This window comes from Polyodon spathula, chromosome 34 (assembly GCF_017654505.1).
Source record: "Polyodon spathula isolate WHYD16114869_AA chromosome 34, ASM1765450v1, whole genome shotgun sequence".
Lineage (NCBI taxonomy): Eukaryota > Metazoa > Chordata > Actinopteri > Acipenseriformes > Polyodontidae > Polyodon > Polyodon spathula.
Window position 1 is genome coordinate 5,445,176 of NC_054567.1, and position 19,866 is coordinate 5,465,041.

Sequence of the window (19,866 nt, forward strand, 5' to 3'; positions counted from 1 at the left end):
ATATTTGACAATGAGCTTTTGGCATGGTTCTTCAGTGATTTTTGAACATTCTTGCTACAAAAGATTTTTCCTAAAATTCTTTGTTTGATGAATGTTGAGAAATTATACATTTCCATTGGGGTATGTAAACTTTTGACTACAACTGTATATTAGCAATTTAACGACAAAATAGGTCACAACCAACAAGCTGGTAAATACTTAAATTTCTTTTGTAAGTTCATCTATTTATTTGGTTCCTTTGTCTCAGCGTTTAAGATGGATCACATCCACTTGTTTTCATGTCAATGACATCTTTATTCAGTATGTCTGCTTCAGCCGAGTATGGGAGGTTCTAAAGAAAGATTCCGGGCTCCTCTCGCTATTATACCAGGGAACAATGGATAGACCTCCTAGTGCTTGCAGCTGTGCTTGGCTCTGAATACAAGACTCTCTGGGCGATACAAGCGAGATCCTGTGCATGGAAGGCTTTGCTCTGATTCAGCTGTCACTCACTGGCGAGCAAAGAGACATTGAAAGGCTCCGCTCGCTGGGTAGCAAATATTTCTTAGGCTGCTGATGGTGAATGAGAAACGTTCCTATTGTTCTCCTCGGCCCACTCCAATAGGTCTATCTAGGTCGCTGTAAATGAGGTCTGAGCAAATACACAATACCCACAGTGAATGGACAAGGACGCACATGTCTGTTAACTAAGAGCACTTCAGTGGGGGGGGGGGGGGGGGGGTTCAGTCATTCTTGCATAACAGGAAAGACAAAAAAAAGAAGATGTTAAGTACAAATTGGTTTTAAAATAATTTCATGGCTTCAGGGACAGATAGCTTTTTTGGGGGGTTTCACAGTTTAAAGAATCATGAATGCTTGACAGATTCAGCGTGGATACCATTCAAAAAAGTTTCACGTCAGAATGCAGGGAACGTTATATACTTTTATAACTTATATAACTTTTATATGCAGTTAGTTGGTAGTTACAATCAGCTAATATTACCTGCGTGCACTTAGAATGCAATTCTGTGGACTCCATACATTTTACAACATGAGTTTTGTAAGTAAATGCATTAACACTATTTTGTGGCCTAAATAGGTATTTATTTGATATGCAATTACTCATTCATTGAAGTTCAGTTCCATGTTCATAAAGATTCAATAGATACACAATAGGGGTGCCTGTGTGGATCCACCAATAGACTGCTATTACAATGCTGTGCTCATATTTCTTATATATCTTTATTGTGACTATTGGTAGTTTTGTAGTGCAAATATTTAAGATTTACAATATTTGTGTAAAACATTAATAATTCATAATTAAAGGCCTGCAAATCCATGGGTATCTGCTTTATATCTGCAGGTGTAGTGTACTGTTTTACATTTTTGCAGATGGCAGATATAATTATTAATATTCGGCAAACACTGAGTATAAACGCCTATTTGCACTTTCCTTAGTTGAAAACGTTTTCAAACTCTGTTTTTTAATATGTAGAACCACATTTATAAGAAATTAACCACGGGCTGATACAGCTTAAAAGAACATGAGAAAGGCAAGTTATCAATTTGGAAAACATTGTGATTCCTTGCCAATGAAAACTGACACACTGTGACCGGATACGTTGCCTGTGTCTCATGCAAGAAACTCTGTGCTTTCAGTCTTGCTGTCGTGCTGTTGTAGTCCAGCTTTGTGGCTGCTGAAAGTAAAATTGACTTGAGTGGCTTATTTTTTTGTAACGTGAAATGGCATTTGTTCTGATGCATGTCAGTCACTTCTTTATTGAGCTACTGTAAGATTGTTGTTTAAAAAAGGGACCTCAGATGTCTTCCTGAAATACTTGGAAGTTAATTACTTGTGTTCAGAAATTATGTTAAAATTATTAACAATCTATAGTTATTAATAATGAAATAACAGCAATAAAACATTTACAAAATTACAGCTAGGCAAACTGGCCACACACGAGACAGAGACAGACGACCCAATCATCCACGTGCGCTCTATGACAGCAGGTAGCTGAACAGACAACACACACAATACATTCCCAATATTCCCTCGATCACAACATCTTCAAACAGATTTTTGGAGTGAAATTTGGAGTGCGGATCGCGAATCGGATAAAGTTATAAAGTCTACCGGATGCGGATACAATTTTTGGTATCGGCACAGGGAATAATACCAAGAGTATATAGCTGCAGAGCAAAGGCTCCCACAGTGTAGCCTTCACAGGGGAGCTCACACAGCATCTCTCACAGGGGAGCTCACACATGGGAGCCCAAACAGCGTCGCTCACACAGGGGAGCTCACACAGCATCGCTCACAGTGTCGCTCACACAGCATCGCTCACACAGGGGAGCTCACACAGCATCGCTCACACAGGGGAGCTCACACAGCATCGCTCACAGTGTCGCTCACACAGCGTCGCTCACACAGGGTCGCTCACACAGGGGAGCTCACACAACGTCACTCACACAGCGTCGCTCACACAGGGGAGCTCACACAGCATCGCTCACACAGGGTAGCTCACACAGCATCGCTCACACAGGGGAGCTCACACAGCGTCGCTACCCTCACACAGTGTTCAAGCGAGCATGTCGTCTCTCACAGGGGAGCTCACCAGCATCGCTCACGGGGAGCCCACACAGATCGTTCGCTCACAGCGAGCCACACAGCGTCGTCACACGAGTCGTGTCAGTAGTCGGGAGCTCACACAGTGTAGCTCACATCAGGGTGCGTTGCTCAGCAGCGTCACCACATGGTAGCTCACACAGCATCGCTCACACAGGGAGCTCACACAGCATAGCTCACACAGCATCGCTCACACAGGGGAGCTCACACAGGGGAGCTCACACAGCGTCGCTCACACAGCGTCGCTCACACAGCATAGCTCACACAGGGGAGCTCACACAGAGTCGCTCACACAGCGTCGCTCACACAGGGGAGCTCACACAGCGTCGCTCACACAGCGTCGCTCACACAGCGTCGCTCACACAGCATAGCTCACACAGCGTAGCTCACACAGGGTAGCTCACACAGGGGTCGCTCACACAGCGTCGCTCACACAGCGTCGCTCACACAGGGGAGCTCACACAGCTCACACAGCGTCGCTCACACAGGGGAGCTCAGCGTCGCTCACACAGAGTCGCTCACACAGGGTCGCTCACACAGCGTCGCTCACACAGGGTCGCTCACACAGGGGAGCTCGCTCACACAGCTCACTCACACAGGGTCGCTCACACAGGGGAGCTCACACAGCGTCGCTCACACAGCATAGCTCACACAGCATCGCTCACAGCGTCGCTCACACAGCGTCGCTCACACAGGGGAGCTCACAGTCACTCACACAGCTCGCTCACACAGCGTCGCTCACACAGCGTCGCTCACACAGCGTCACTCACACAGCATCACACAGCTCTCACACAGGGCTCACACAGCGTAGCTCACACAGGGGAGCTCACACAGCGTCGCTCACACAGGGAGCTCACAGTACACCGCAGTGTCGCACACAGGTCAGTCACCAGCAGTCGCTCACACAGCGTCGCTCACACAGGGGAGCTCCCACAGCTTCGTCACGCAGCGGTGTGCTCACAGGGCGGTCGTGTCAGCGTCACCCCAGAGTCGCGCTCACACAGTGTGTCGCGCTCACACAGCGTCGCTCACAGCTCACACAGGGGAGCTCACACAGCATCGCTCACACAGCGTCGCTCACACAGGGGAGCTCACACAGCGTCGCTCACACAGGGTCGCTCACACAGCGTCGCTCACACAGCATCGCTCACACAGCATCGCTCACACAGGGGAGCTCACACAGCATCGCTCACACAGCGTCGCTCACACAGCGTCGCTCACACAGGGTCGCTCACACAGCGTCGCTCACACAGGGGAGCTCACACAGGGTAGCTCACACAGGGGAGCTCACACAGGGGAGCTCACACAGCTCACACAGCATCGCTCACACAGCGTCGCTCACACAGGGGAGCTCACACAGCGTCGCTCACACAGGTCGCTCAGCTCACACAGCGTCGCTCACACAGGGTCACACAGGGGAGCTCACACAGCTCACACAGCACACACAGGGTCGCTCACACAGCGTCACTCACACAGGGGAGCTCACACAGCGTCGCTCACACAGCGGGAGCTCACACAGCTCACACAGTCGCTCACACAGGGCTCACACAGGGGAGCTCACACAGCTCGCTCACACAGGGGAGCTCACACAGCGTCGCTCACACAGGGGAGCTCACACAGCGTCGCTCACACAGAGTCGCTCACACAGCGTCGCTCACACAGGGGAGCTCACACAGCGTCGCTCACACAGGGGAGCTCACACAGCGTCGCTCACACAGAGTCGCTCACACAGCGTCGCTCACACAGCGTAGCTCACACAGCGTCAGCTCACACAGGGTCGCTCACACAGCGTCGCTCACACAGCGTCGCTCACACAGGGTCGCTCACACAGCGTCGCTCACACAGGGTAGCTCACACAGCGTCGCTCACACAGGGTCGCTCACACAGCATCGCTCACACAGGGGAGCTCACACAGCATAGCTCACACAGGGTAGCTCACACAGCGTCGCTCACACAGGGTCGCTCACACAGGGTAGCTCACACAGGGGAGCTCACACAGCGTCGCTCACACAGTCGCTCACACAGCGTCGCTCACACAGCGTCGCTCACACAGCGTCGCTCACACAGGGTCGCTCACACAGCGTCGCTCACACAGCATCGCTCACACAGGGTCGCTCACACAGGGGAGCTCACACAGCTCGCTCACACAGGGGAGCTCACACAGGGTCGCTCACACAGGGGAGCTCACACAGCTCACACAGCGTCGCTCACACAGGGGAGCTCACACAGCGTCGCTCACACAGCGTCGCTCACACAGGGTCGCTCACACAGGGGAGCTCACACAGCGTCGCTCACACAGGGTAGCTCACACAGCGTCGCTCACACAGGGTAGCTCACACAGTCGTCGCTCACACAGCGTCGCTCACACAGGGGAGCTCACACAGCATCGCTCACACAGGCGTCGCTCACACAGGGGTCACACAGCTCACACAGCATAGCACACAGCGTCGCTCACACACAGGGTCGCTCACACAGGGGACGCTCACACAGCATCGCTCACACAGCGTCGCTCACACAGCGTCGCTCACACAGCGTCGCTCACACAGGGTAGCTCACACAGGGTAGCTCACACAGCGTCGCTCACACAGCGTCGCTCACACAGGGTAGCTCACACAGCATAGCTCACACAGGGGAGCTCACACAGGGGCAGCTCACACAGCGTCTCTCACACAGCGTCACTCACACAGGGGAGCTCACACAGGGGAGCTCACACAGCGTAGCTCACACAGCTCACACAGGGTAGCTCACACAGGGTAGCTCACACAGCGTCGCTCACACAGGGTAGCTCACACAGCATAGCTCACACAGGGGAGCTCACACAGGGTAGCTCACACAGGGTAGCTCACACAGGGGAGCTCACACAGCGTCGCTCACACAGGGTAGCTCACACAGCATAGCTCACACAGGGGAGCTCACACAGCGTCGCTCACACAGGGGAGCTCACACAGCATAGCTCACACAGGCTCACACAGCACACAGGGTAGCTCACACAGCATAGCTCACACAGGGGAGCTCACACAGCGTCGCTCACACAGCGTCTCTCAAACAGGGGAGCTCACAGAGGGGAGCTCACACAGCGGAGCTCACACAGGGTAGTGCTGCATTTGCAACTCCTAATTTACGTAGTGCTTCATTGACCCTCAACACCCCTATCACGTGACCAGAATACCCCACGAACCTTAGGTTTAGGTTCAGGTTATTATTGTGTGTATTTAAAGTTACGACCAATTACCCCACAGACCTTAGGGTTAGGATTAGGTTAGTGTTATGAAATAAACTTCATTTTAGTACCTAAATTTATCCCCCTTATCATGTGATCGGGCTGTAGCCCATAAAGATGACGTCTATTACGAGTTGCACACGCAGCACCACCCTGTGTGAGCTACCCTGAGAGAGCCATGCTGTGGGGGCCTTCATTCCTTTCAATAATACTGTTATTTTGTTTTTTTTATAAGGTTACATTTCACGATTGCATGCTTATTTACATGTAACTTCAATCAATGGGTTTCTTATCAGTTAGACACTTTTTTGTGCCACTCACAGTAAAGCGTTACTCTAAGGTATGCATGATGTCCAAAGTGTAAGTACAGCTGCACACTGGTTCATGTACCTGTGTTTTGCTTGCTACATTTTTTATTCGAAATGTAAAGGTAGAATAATCAGATTACATATTGGTAATGTGCTGCATGTATTTTCATTGTTTGGTTATCCACATTATAATATGTTAACTCTAGTGTACTTCTGTATTTTAATGCGTTTTAATTCTTTGACAAACATTTGACTAGAAGTCATTCTCATTTGGGTCTATTCAATTGTGTTAAACAGTGGTGGTGGATATAAAGACAGCCATCACTCAAATCATTAAAAAGAGGCGGACTTTGTGAACCCCTCCCCTACACCCCCCCGTGGAGCCTGGTTAATGATGATGGTTAATGCACAATGGCATTATATACATCCGCCACTGTTTAGCGCAACTGAATAAAGCTCAAAGTTTCCAGTCTTACGTATTTTGAATATGAAATCCTGTGTAAATGGTTCAGTTACTTTTGTGTATAGACTTTGTGAGATACCGTGAGACCCAATGAAACATTTAATGTGAGCAAAAGACGCTCCATGTTCCAGGTGAGAGGTCCGTCCCGTTTTGCCCTCGATTGCCTTGCTTAGTGGGGAGTGTCCTTTTGTACTTGAAATTGGATTGCCAGTTGGGAAATTAGTTTTTTCTCCCACAATGAGTGGAACCTTGTTTGCCAGATTATACCCCAACAAAGGTGGGGTCGAGGATCAGTCTTGTCTTTATGCACAAGCATCCTCTTTCTCGTCAACGGGATCACCCAGGGGTTATTAAGGGCTCTGGAGAAGTTTGGGAAAATACAACAGCATTTCTCTGCTTCATCTTCTCTGAATTAACAGCAAAATCGTATATCTTACCAAAATGAGGGGGCCTACATTCTAGAGCAGCTCTCCAGTTGCTCCAGAATGTCTTTCACCAAAGACATCTGTAACGCAGGCTAGATAAGCAAAGTGTCTGTACTGTCATAAGACAGGTCCATCTATTGAACAGGTACTGCACTGACAGGAATACAAAAGAAAACTTGAGTCACAAGACCTTGCTACACTGTAACCCTAAACTTATACATTCCTGATCCAGCCTGTGTTACATATTTTTGTAAAAATAATAATAATAATAATAATAATAATAATAATAATAATAATAATAATAATAATAATAATAACTTAATTTATTATAATATTGAAGTAGAGTCTATAAAAAATACTTTGAAACATTCTGATATACGAAAAATATATGAAAATCTGAAGCCACTTTCTCTGAAGGACCCTTGACTGATTCTCTGCACCTCAATACATGAAGGTGTGTGTAAAGAAAATGTGCAAATCAGATAGCTAAACATTAGGAAGTATAATTAAAAAGCATTATTTAAAATAGTGCTTTGCCGTTCTGTACTATATAATGAGGAGCACTGGGCTTTGGAACAATAACCTGAAAAGTAGGAGGTCTCTTTTAGCACAAGCAAACGCTACAAACCCCAACAGCAGTGTGAGCGCTCAGGATAACAACACACAGCAGCAGAGCTTTTTCACACGTACAAATACAAAGAGGCAAAGACAGAGAAACAATCCCAATGGAAAATCATAAACAAGTTTAGAGTTCAAATCCAAAAACGAATGCCACCTTCTACACGCTTTAAAAACAAAACAAAACGGGTTATAACGGGTGCCCTCACTTTACATCCTGACTGTGGACTCCCACCCAAATCTATATTCTGTTTACAGTTACCCGCGTTTTGTTGTATATACAGGCATTGGGAATTTGGGGTATAATCCACAACGTTAAGGTCTACAGCAAGAACTCCATTTCTTTGTCAGGTGTCATGGTCATTTGGGATTTATTTCACTTTGCTTTGGCCCTCTTGAGACCACCTTGTAACCCCCCCCATGCAGAAAACCAAACAGAAGCAGAAAGCTTAATTTAGCACTTAATTTCAGCTACTTGTGACTTGTATTATTGCATGAGACATTTTTATTTTCTGTTCTGGCTGGGGCTTTATTGATTTAGTGAGTACTGGGAATGTAATTCACTCATCACAGAGTTTAAAGGTGTAGTCAGTAAGGTTTTAGTGTTTTCACCCTAAATGTAATCAAAATATGCTTTAAAGAAAAAAAAAAGCAGTCCTTAACAAAAGTAAACCTTAAATGTCTTGTGAACAGCGCTTACCAGATCACTATAACATCGCAACCATAAAAATAAGTTACATACTCTTTCATTTCAAATGTAAGCCTGTGCTAGCAATGTAATAACGTGACACAAAAGACTAGACTTCTCCTCAAAGTGTTTAATATTAGTCTCTGTAACAGTACTAGCGCAGCTCCAAAAAATAGAACGTTACACCTGTTTAAATACAGCTTTACACGTTCCTGTCATTTTTCATTTTCATTGTTAACATCCTGACAACTTTATATACTTATAACTTTAAAGTCTGTTTCTAAGCATTTTTACAAATGTCCGCTCTAGTGCACTGATAGTATAAGTATTATTGCCCACATTGTCAAACAGGTAGCACAGCAATAACAGAAAAGCCAGAGCACTTGTTATGTTCTAGTTTTTTTTTTTTAAATCAAATTCTGCAGTTATTTAGAGGACAGATCTCAAACCCCAGTGCACTAGGACAGACATTTTGAAAAGAGCTTTGAAAAGACAGGTCTGAACTGAGCGCTCAGTGCTCAGCGCTACAGTGAGAAGGAGCTGCTGTATTTGGCAATTATTTCAGGGTTTCAAAAAATATGGTGTTACACGTCCCCTTGTATTGCTACAACTGTTTAAATAACACACGTCTAATTTCTCTTATCATTGTTAACATCCTGACAATGTTTTACACTTATAACTTTAAAGTGCGATCCTGACTGTGCCCACGCATGCAATGAGAGCTGTGTTCAGGGTTTCCATGTGTTCAAGGAAAACAGCAGTTACATCATTAGGGACTGCCGTAAGCCGAGTTGTCAGTGTTTCCAGTTTGATGACATGTGGTGCTGACTGAAAATACAATAAAAAGCTGTTCACATTTATGGACTGAAATGTACTTTGGCTTTAAAAAAAGAAAAGACCATCAATGTAGGTGCCCAACAGAGAAAAGGTAACGAGACAAGTTTTTTTTTTTTTTTTTTTTGTGGAAAGTAACTAATATTATTACTCTCGTTAGAAATCCAACGTGTTGTAATACCTTGTTATTGACAAAAGTAATATTATTATAGTTGATCAGGGTGAGGTGGAGAACGCGGAGGAGTGGATCCGCATGAAGGCCGTACAATCGCCGCAGGTGGATCAGGAAACCTGCCTCTCCTGCCTCAAAGGGGAGGAGTGGTGCTTTGCCATCGACGAGGTCGGGCATAGATCACCTGACCAACCCCCTCCACAGCAGGAGGTGGAACTGCTGGTCCTGAAGAAGGGAAGGAATGGTGGTGCCAAGAAGAAGGCAAAGAAGCAAGTGCCAGCTCCAGTGTCCATGAAGGTGGAGCCTGAGCGTCCAGAGCCCAAGAAAGGGAAGGCCAAGAGTGGTCGCTGGGATGGCTACTTTCGCCTAGTTGAGGCCTCGAGTTGGTGCCCTTCCTGTGGGAAGGCGGGCCACTCCGTCAACTGCCCCCTCCCTGGAGAGGAGGAGGAGGAGGAGGGACGACCGAAGTGCAGATGGGAAGTCTACCTCAGCGCTCTTGATGCCGTGAACTAGTGTACTGCCTGCAGGGAGTGGGGCCACTTTGTGGTCAACTGCCCCATGCTCCAGGAAGAGGAGGAGAAGGAGAAGAACCAGTTCATAGAGGGAGAGGAGCCATTGCTGCCATCTCCAACGCCAGAGGGAGAGGAGCCATTGCAGCCATCTCTAGTGCCAGGAGGAGACTGCTTGCCACTCCCACCACCGCCTGAAGATTCCCTCCTCCATTGCCATGGGAGGGCTGTCTGCTGCTCCCACCTCCACCGCCAAGAAGAGAGCAGCAGGATCTGTCTATGTCTCCTCCACCGCCAGGAGCAGAGCAGCAAGAGCTGCCTCTGCCGCTCTTACCTCCACCAGCAGAGGAGGAATACCTGCTGTTCCCACCTCCACCGCTAAAGGGAGAAGTGGAGCTCCAGTTGCCTCCCCTCACAGTGTCGCCTCCCGAGGGTCCACTGCTGCTGTTGCCTGGGGTCGTCTGCTCGCTGTCACCTGCTCGTCGTTGCCTGGGGTCGCCTGCTCTCTAGTGCCCGGGGTAGTCAGCTCTGCCTTGCCCGGGGATGCCACACCCGCTCTGCTCAGGGATGCCAAGCCCGCTCTGCTCAGGGGTGCCACTGCTGCTCTGCTCAGGGATGCCAAGTCCGCTCTGCTCAGGGATGCCACTGCCGCTCTGCTCAGGGATGCCAAGCCCGCTCTGCTCAGGGATGCCACTGCCGCTCCGCTCAGGGATGCCACGCCCACTCTGCTCAGGGATGCCACGCCCACTCCGCTCAGGGATGCCACTGCCACTCTGCTCAGGGATGCCAAGCCCGCTCTGCTCAGGGATGCCAAGCCCGCTCCGCTCAGGGATGCCACTGCCGCTCCGCTCAGGGATGCCACGGCCGCTCCGCTCAGGGATGCCACGCCCACTCTGCTCAGGGATGCCACTGCCGCTCCGCTCAGGGATGCCACGCCCACTCTGCTCAGGGATGCCACGCCCACTCCGCTCAGGGATGCCACTGCCACTCTGCTCAGGGATGCCAAGCCCGCTCTGCTCAGGGATGCCAAACCCGCTCCGCTCAGGGATGCCACTGCCGCTCTGCTCAGGGATGCCACTGCCGCTCCGCTCAGGGATGCCAAGCCCACTCTGCTCAGGGATGCCACGCCCACTCCGCTCAGGGATGCCACTGCCGCTCCACTCAGGGATGCCACGCCCACTCTGCTCAGGGATGCCACTGCCGCTCTGCTCAGGGATGCCAAGCCCGCTCTGCTCAGGGATGCCACTGCCACTCCGCTCAGGGATGCCACTGCCACTCTGTTCAGGGATGCCAAGCCCGCTCTGCTCAGGGATGCCACGCCCACTCTGCTCAGGGATGCCACGCCCACTCTGCTCAGGGATGCCACTGCCGCTCCGCTCAGGGATGCCACTGCCACTCCATTCAGGGATGCCAAGCCCGCTCTGCTCAGGGATGCCAAGCCCGCTCTGCTCAGGGATGCCACTGCCGCTCTGCTCAGGGATGCCACGCCCACTCTGCTCAGGGATGCCATTACCGCTCTGCTCAGGGATGCCAAGCCCGCTCTGCTCAGGGATGCCAAGCCCGCTCTGCTCAGGGATGCCACTGCCACTCCGCTCAGGGATGCCACTGCCACTCTGCTCAGGGATGCCAAGCCCACTCTGCTCAGGGATGCCAAGCCCGCTCCGCTCAGGGATGCCACTGCCACTCCGCTCAGGGATGCCGCTGCCGCTCTGCTCAGGGATGCCACGCCCGCTCTGCTCAGGGATGCCACTGCCGCTCTGCTCAGGGATGCCACGCCCGCTCTGCTCAGGGATGCCACTGCCGCTCCGCTCAGGGATGCCACTGCCACTCCGTTCAGGGATGCCAAGCCCGCTCTGCTCAGGGATGCCAAGCCCACTCTGCTCAGGGATGCCACGCCCACTCTGCTCAGGGATGCCACTGCCGCTCCGCTCAGGGATGCCAAGCCCGCTCTGCTCAGGGATGCCACTGCCACTCCGTTCAGGGATGCCACTGCCGCTCCGCTCAGGGATGCCACTGCCACTCCGTTCAGGGATGCCAAGCCCGCTCTGCTCAGGGATGCCAAGCCCACTCTGCTCTGGGATGCCACGCCCACTCTGCTCCGGGATGCCACGCCCACTCTGCTCAGGGATGCCACTGCCGCTCCGCTCAGGGATGCCAAGCCCGCTCTGCTCAGGGATGCCACTGCCACTCCGTTCAGGGATGCCACTGCCGCTCCGCTCAGGGATGCCACTGCCGCTCCGCTCAGGGATGCCAAGCCCGCTCTGCTCAGGGATGCCACTGCCACTCCGTTCAGGGATGCCACGCCCACTCTGCTCAAGGATGCCACGCTCGCTCTGCTCAAGGATACCATTACCGCTCTGCTCAGGGATGCCATGTCTGGATTGCCTGGGGTTGCCTGCTGCTCCGCATAGCCTGGGGTTGCCTGCTGCGCTGCATCGCATGGAGTTGCTTGTTGTTAAGGTGGGGTCGCTGATGGTCCCGCTTCGATGGGAGAGCTGTTTCTTTTGTATCTCCTAGGGTTGCTGAAGGTCTCATGTCACCTGGGGTTGCTGACGGTCCCACTTTGCCTGGGGTTGCTGATGGTCCCGCTTTGCCTGGGCTCACTGCCGGCTGTGCTTCGCCGAGGGTCGCTGCTAGCTGTGCTTCACCTAGGGTCGCTGCCGGCTGTGCTTCGCCTAGGGTCGCTGCTAGTTGTGCTTCACCTAGGGTCGCTGCTGGCTGTGCTTCGCCTGGGGTCGCTGCCGGCTGTGCTTCACATGGAGTAGCTGTCGACTTTCGCTGCAGGAAATTTGGTGGCCAGAGCCCCACAAGAGGAAGCTGCTGTCTACAAAGAAGGGGGGAAGGTCAAGAAACCCCCACAGTCAACCGGACGATTGCTAGGATTACATTGGCTGGAGGAGCCGGCCCATGTGCGGTCAGCCTGGCTGCTACAGCTGTTGGGGTGGCCAACGCCCTTGGCCCATTGGACAAGATGGGAGAGAGATGGCTGGTGAGATCTATGGACAATGGAAAATAGCAGGATCAGTTTCCTCATCAGGTCAGCATATGATGTTCTCCCATCACATAAAATCACATCAATGATACAAGGCCCCTCCCAACTATTTTCCCCATGCTTACCTATCTCAGGTGCCCAATTACATGCGGCCACGTCACACTCCATGGCAGCAGGGCTTGACCTGGCCAGATGTCCTGGTTGGTTACACCTAAAACAAGTTGGGGGGACAGAGGGAGCAATGGTTAGATATCTGTCCCATTGCTGGTATGGCAATGGGGTAGGGCAGCACCCTACTACCCTAATGTTTATGTATATCAATAAACAACAGATACATAGACAGATACATAGATAGGTACAGACGTTTAAAAACAAAAAACAAAACAGAACAGAACAGTGCTCCGGCTGAGTCACGTTTCAGTGTAAGGGGCTGAACTCACGTAGCTGCGTCCCCTTTGTACTGCTAAACTCCTCCCTGTGATCAGTGGAGCACCACGCTCTATCCAATCACAGCACACAGCACGGCCATCTTGGGAAAGGGGCGTAGCTGTATGACTCTTTTGTGATCAGCTGTGTTGTGTGCTGTGATTGGATAGAGCATGACTACTCTGTTGTGATCAGCTGTGTTGTGTGCTGTGATTGGATAGAGCGTGGTGCTGCACTGATCACAGGGAGGAGTTTAGCAGTACAAAGGGGACGCAGCTACATGAGTTCAGCCCCTTACACTGAAACGTGACTCAGCCGGAGCGCTGTTCTGTTCTGTTTTGTTTTGTCAGATGGAGACCAGTGGAGCTGAAGCTATCAAGCAAGCACAACCACCCGGAGCACCTACGCTGCCACAACACAGCCACCTGGACTTTCCCTTGCAACACCTGCACTGCCACAGCACAGCCACCTGGACTTCCCCTTGGAGCACCTGCACTGCCACAGCACAGCCACCTGGACTTTCCCTCGGAGCACCTGCACTGCCACAGCACAGCCACCTAGACATTCCCTTGAAGCACCTGCACTGCCACAGCACAGCCACCTGGACTTCTCAGCGACCTCAACCTGTGTGTGCACTTGTGAATTGGACTGTATTTACTGATGGTAGAGGTGAGCATTGTGTAAATATATATGGTAGCTTTTGTAAATATACCCTCTGTTTTGGACATTGTATCATTTCTGCACCACTCACATCCTGACAGTCCTTCATTACCAAAGTGCACGTCTCGTCAGTCCTTTCAACAACGATAAAGACTTACTCAAAATCTTGAGTTTCTGTGGGAAATTCAAAGGTGCTTTCATCAGGCTTCTGGCACCTGGTTCTGAATTTCCTACGCATTGATATGCACAATTTCTTGATGTTCTTTTATCTGGCAATTTTAATAATCTTAAGCTTATTACAGTCTCCTTGTTACCTCTATATTGAGCCCCCAGGGTTGTTTTATTGACCCCCTTAAGTTATTGTAGCTAACAAAATAATCCCATAAATCTTACCTCTTGTGCACTGGTTATGTGCTGTGAAGAAATAAACACGTTATAGTCAAAAAGTATTTAAAAACATGATATCTGGTACCACACCAAGTTAAATTACATACATCTCTGTAAGTCAAATAGTGTTCCACTTCCCTGATCATTTTACACCAGCCATTCAATTCTTTACTGTTATTAAACAACCAGATGCTGCCCCTACTTACTGACATGCATTCAGTCAGTAACATCCTAAGACAGGGCTGTGGTGAATGATACCTTTTAAATAGGACCATGTAACATGGGTGTGGTTATGGGTGTGGGTATCTGCTAGGCAGGAGAGACAGAGGTTGTATTTGAAACGCCACTCAGGTGTCCAGGTTTCATTGATCATTTGTACAGGCATTTCAGTGGCAGGTGACACCACTAGGGTACCAGCAATGATAGTCTTAGGGTGGAAGGTCATACACAAACACAGTGTAACAAATACAAAAGTAAAAACAACCCAGTATACACATAGTGATCTCTCATATTTAGTTCATGTACCCTGGATATACACACAGTCACTGGCTTCGATCTGGTAGATAAAAAAGAACAAAGGACTGGCTTTCCAGTTCCTTTCTAAAGGCATGTGGCCAGTGTTAATTGGTAATCAATAAGTCAATCAACACCTGGACACATTCCACACACGGATTTGAATTGGGCAGGGAGGGAATTCTAACCTCCCACCCTGCCATATCTAGCACAAACTTGCTTTTCAAAAACATTATTTACAATCAAACAAAAACACATTATTTAACGTGCAGGGCCTCAACCATGTCACAGATCAACTAAAATATGATACAAATATATACAGTACCCTAGCTTGCAAGAATATGATACAAATATATACAGTACCCTAGCTTGCAAGAATATGATACAAATATATACAGTACCCTAGCTTGCAAGAATATGATACAAATATATACAGTACCCTAGCTTGCAAGAATATGATACAAATATATACAGTACCCTAGCTTGCAAGAATATGTATACAAATATATACAGTACCCTAGCTTGCAAGAATATGATACAAATATATACAGTACCCTAGCTTGCAAGAATATGATACAAATATATACAGTACCCTAGCTTGCAAGAATATGATACAAATATATACAGTACCCTAGCTTGCAAGAATATGATACAAATATAAACAGTACCCTAGTTTGCAAGAATATGATACAAATATATACAGTACCCTAGCTTGCAAGAATATGATACAAATATATACAGTACCCTAGCTTGCAAGAATATGATACAAATATATACAGTACCCTAGCTTGCAAGAATATGATACAAATATATACAGTACCCTAGCTTGCAAGAATATGATACAAATATATACAGTACCCTAGCTTGCAAGAATATGATACAAATATATACAGTACCCTAGCTTGCAAGAATATGTATACAAATATATACAGTACCCTAGCTTGCAAGAATATGATACAAATATATACAGTACCCTAGCTTGCAAGAATATGATACAAATATAAACAGTACCCTAGCTTGCAAGAATATGATACAAATATATACAGTACCCTAGCTTGCAAGAATATGTATACAAATATATACAGTACCCTAGCTTGCAAGAATATGATACAAATATATACAGTACCCTAGCTTGCAAGAATATGATACAAATATATACAGTACCCTAGCTTGCAAGAATATGATACAAATATATACAGTACACTAATGTGCAAGACCACAAAAGTCTTTTCTTCAGGTGAGAAGTGGAATTTGAAGCCAAAGAAACATTTCTTACGCAGATCAATAAGATTGTTAAAATAGATATCTGTAATGTGAGCTCTATCAGTCACAAACCTAGGAGGAGAATCAATACAAAAATACAGAGCACCCAAACCAACTAAAAGCCATTTTATCTGCAGTTCTGTCTAACCTTTCTTTTATCTGTTTGATATAAAATCATTTCTTGAAGTTCACTTTTCTTGTTTCTATAGAAATGAGCCTTGTCTGTCATTAATTATGGGATTGCAGTCCTGGGCAAGCATTAACCTCTGATTGAACTCCACCAAAGCATACATCTCGTAGAATGCACAGCGGACAACTCAGTCAGTGTGATTAGCTCTTAAGGTAAGGTTAAGGAAAGGACACTAGTCAAACTAATACAAAATAAACACAGAAAAGTTCCATCCCTAACTGAAAGTCAAATCATATGTATTGCCCACAACCATCAAATATAGGACAGTATATATATATATATATATATATATTATCTATATATATATATATATATATATATAATATATAATATAATAATATATATATTATATCATATATCTATATATATATAATTCAAGTCCGTAAAAAAGTAGGGGCCCTTTTTGATTTTCACGGCATTTTTGAAAAAGACGACACCAAGTTCCACGAAGAAAGTGGTTTCATTTGTTTGGTGTGTAAGGTAACCAAACATGCAATCTTCAGGTGTGAAAAAGTTATTGCTCCACTAGTTAACTCAACTCAATTAAAGGGATAATTAGGGTCAGCTGTTTGAATACTTTGGTTAACAATCAGACCTAATTTGGGCCAGCCCTGCCCAATATAAATCTGACTAACTTTGGCCCTTACCATCAGAGTGAAGTCATCAGCACACAGCTTCTAGAGGCACATCATGCCACGATCAAAAGAAAAGACCTCCAGAAAAAGGTTTTGATGCCTATCAGTCTGGAAAAGGTTACAAACCCATTTCTAAGGCTCTGGGGCTCCACCAAACCACAATCAGAGCCATACTGTCCAAATGGAGAAAGTCTGGCACAACAGTTAATCTTCCTAGGAGTGGACGTCCTGCCAAAATATCTCCAAGGGTAAGGCGTAAAATCGTCCAGGAAGTCACAAAGAACCCTAGAACAACATCCAGGGATCTGCAGGCCTCTAATGATGCCTCTAAACTGGGCAAAAATTGGATTCATGGCAGAGTAGCAAGACGGAAACCACTGCTCACTAAGAAGAACATGAATGCTCGTCTCAAATTTGCCAAAAAGCACCTGGATGATCCTCAAGAGTTCTGGAACAATGTTCTATGGACAGCTGAGTCAAAAGTGGAACTTTTTGGCCAACATGGGCCCAGTTATGTCTGGCGAAAACCAAACACTGCATTCCACAGTAAGAACCTCATACCAATGGTCAAGCATGGTGGTGGTAGTAGTGTCATGATTTGGGGATGCTTTGCTGCATCAGGACCTGGACGACTTGCCATCATTGAAGGAACCATGAATTCTGCTCTGTATCAGAGAATTCTACGCACATCCATTCGTGATTTGAAGTCTCCATCAGAATGGTTGAAGAACAAGAAATTTAAAGTATTGGAATGACCTAGTGAAAGTCCAAACCTAAACCCCATTGAGATGTTGTGGCAGGACCTGAAACGAGCAGTTTATGCTCGAAAACCCAAAAAGATCATCGAGTTGAAGCAGTTCTGCATGAAGGAGTGGGCCAAAATTCCTCCATTGCGCTGTGATAGACTGACCAATAACTACAGGAAGCATTTGGTTGCAGTTATTGCTGCTAAAAGTGGCATAACCAGTTATTGAGTCTAAGGGAGCGATTTCTTTTTCACATGGGGGGATTGGGTGTTGCATAACTTTCTTTAATAAATAAATGAAATAAGTATCAATTTTGTGTTATTTGTTCAGTCAGGGTTCCTTTTATCTAATATTATATTTTGGTTGAAGATCTGATAACATTCAGTGTCAAAAATATGCAAAAATGCAGAAAATCAGACAGGGGGCAAATACTTTTTCACAATACTATATATATATATATATATATATATATATATATATATATATATATATATATATATATATATATATATATAGATAATTGCTGCTTTTCATATATGGTATAATATATTCATCACCTTAGTTTTAGACTGTGATATCTGGTCTGATGCACGAAGCAGTGATTTATTTCAATTCTTCTTGAAACGATATTCTTGGATTAATTTGCAGATTCCACACGATAAACAACTTAATCTTTCCAAAAAGCCCCAAAGGTATGAATTATAGAAACATTTACCGGAGCCTTGTGCACAGCTACATTTATACTGAATTTATAGCTGACGTAGCTCAAAGAAAGAAATATACAATCAGGCCTTAAAAGCCAGAGTTTTTATTGCACCACTTCTACCCTTAGCAGTTATGGTAGTTGCAAAAATGTCTCCCTGTGGACCTGACTATGCAAGCATCCTGCATTTTTAATTTTTAAAACATAATTCTTTTCAAAACTATTCAGGCTTTCTGGAGGGCCATCTTTATGAGGGTGATAAATTACTCTAATAAAATGGCTCTTGTCCCAAAATGTAGGAAGAAAGTGTTTCTGGCAGAAATTGTAGCAATAGCCCCAGGAGAGGAAGCAGGACATAATGACCGTTGGTGAAGCTGATTTATATCTTTTGGGTTTAATATTTCTTTTTGTCAAACCAACAACCACAAAATGAAGTGGTATAATGCTGTCCTATATTTGTGGTGTCATTTCAATTGTTGTTCTTTAAGGAATATTTTACAGAATGAATGTATCCTACTGTTTGTAGTCATAACTGTAACATAATATAAATGCTAGAAAAAGAAATGAAACAGAAATAGCTTGACTTATTGGTGACACTTAAAAATGAATCTATGATTGAAGTGTAACTCATTTTCTATTGGATTTCATGTAATTAATTAATTTATCTTGTAAAATGGCACCAATGGTGAAATATGGTTGAGATATAACTGGCTTATTTAACACCGCCAACCTGTATAAATATTCTAGGAAAGATCACTCAGTTCAAAACTGCAGACTGTTACTGTCATATTGGAAAGATAATGGCCCAATGCCTTGTACCTTTCTGCACCAGGGCAAACTTTGTCTGCATTGCTGACAAGGAGAAAATTCAATGTTATGAAACATTTCAACAGTTTGTCTTTTTATTTCGAGTGTCCAACTATTTTAATAATGTTTCTTAGAATGTCCAATTGTGTTCCCTCTCCCAGTTCCGGGAGATTTTTCCACCCTGATCTGCACGAACACCAGACTAACACAAGGCCCTGCATGTTATAACTGTGAACAGAGAACGTTGTGGTGCAGCCTTTAATGGTTGTAAAATAGCAGGCAAATACAAAAGAAGACAGGTTAAGCACTTGTGTGTGTGTGTGTGTGTGTGTGTGTGTGTGTGTGTATTTACAAAGTGCAATGTCTCTTTAAATACTTTACAACTATATACACTAGAGCCCAGGCAGAGCAAGTATATAAACCATTGGTATCATTGTTAACAGGCACAGCTGTAGATGCAGGGCTGGCAGGTAATAGTCTCTGGATCTTTTGGAGATCCGGGGAGATATAAAGGAGGACTGTAGATGTTCCTTTTTGGTTTGGCTGCTCTGCCCCTTGGTTCATCACTCGCAAGTGGAGAGACACTTGTGGCTATGCTTAACTGGTTGTTAATTAATCAATTAAGTCCCAGCCACAGTTAGTCTGGACGTCTATTTGGCAAGGATAGTATTAACCCTATCCCTGCCAGACTGTTAGAACAAC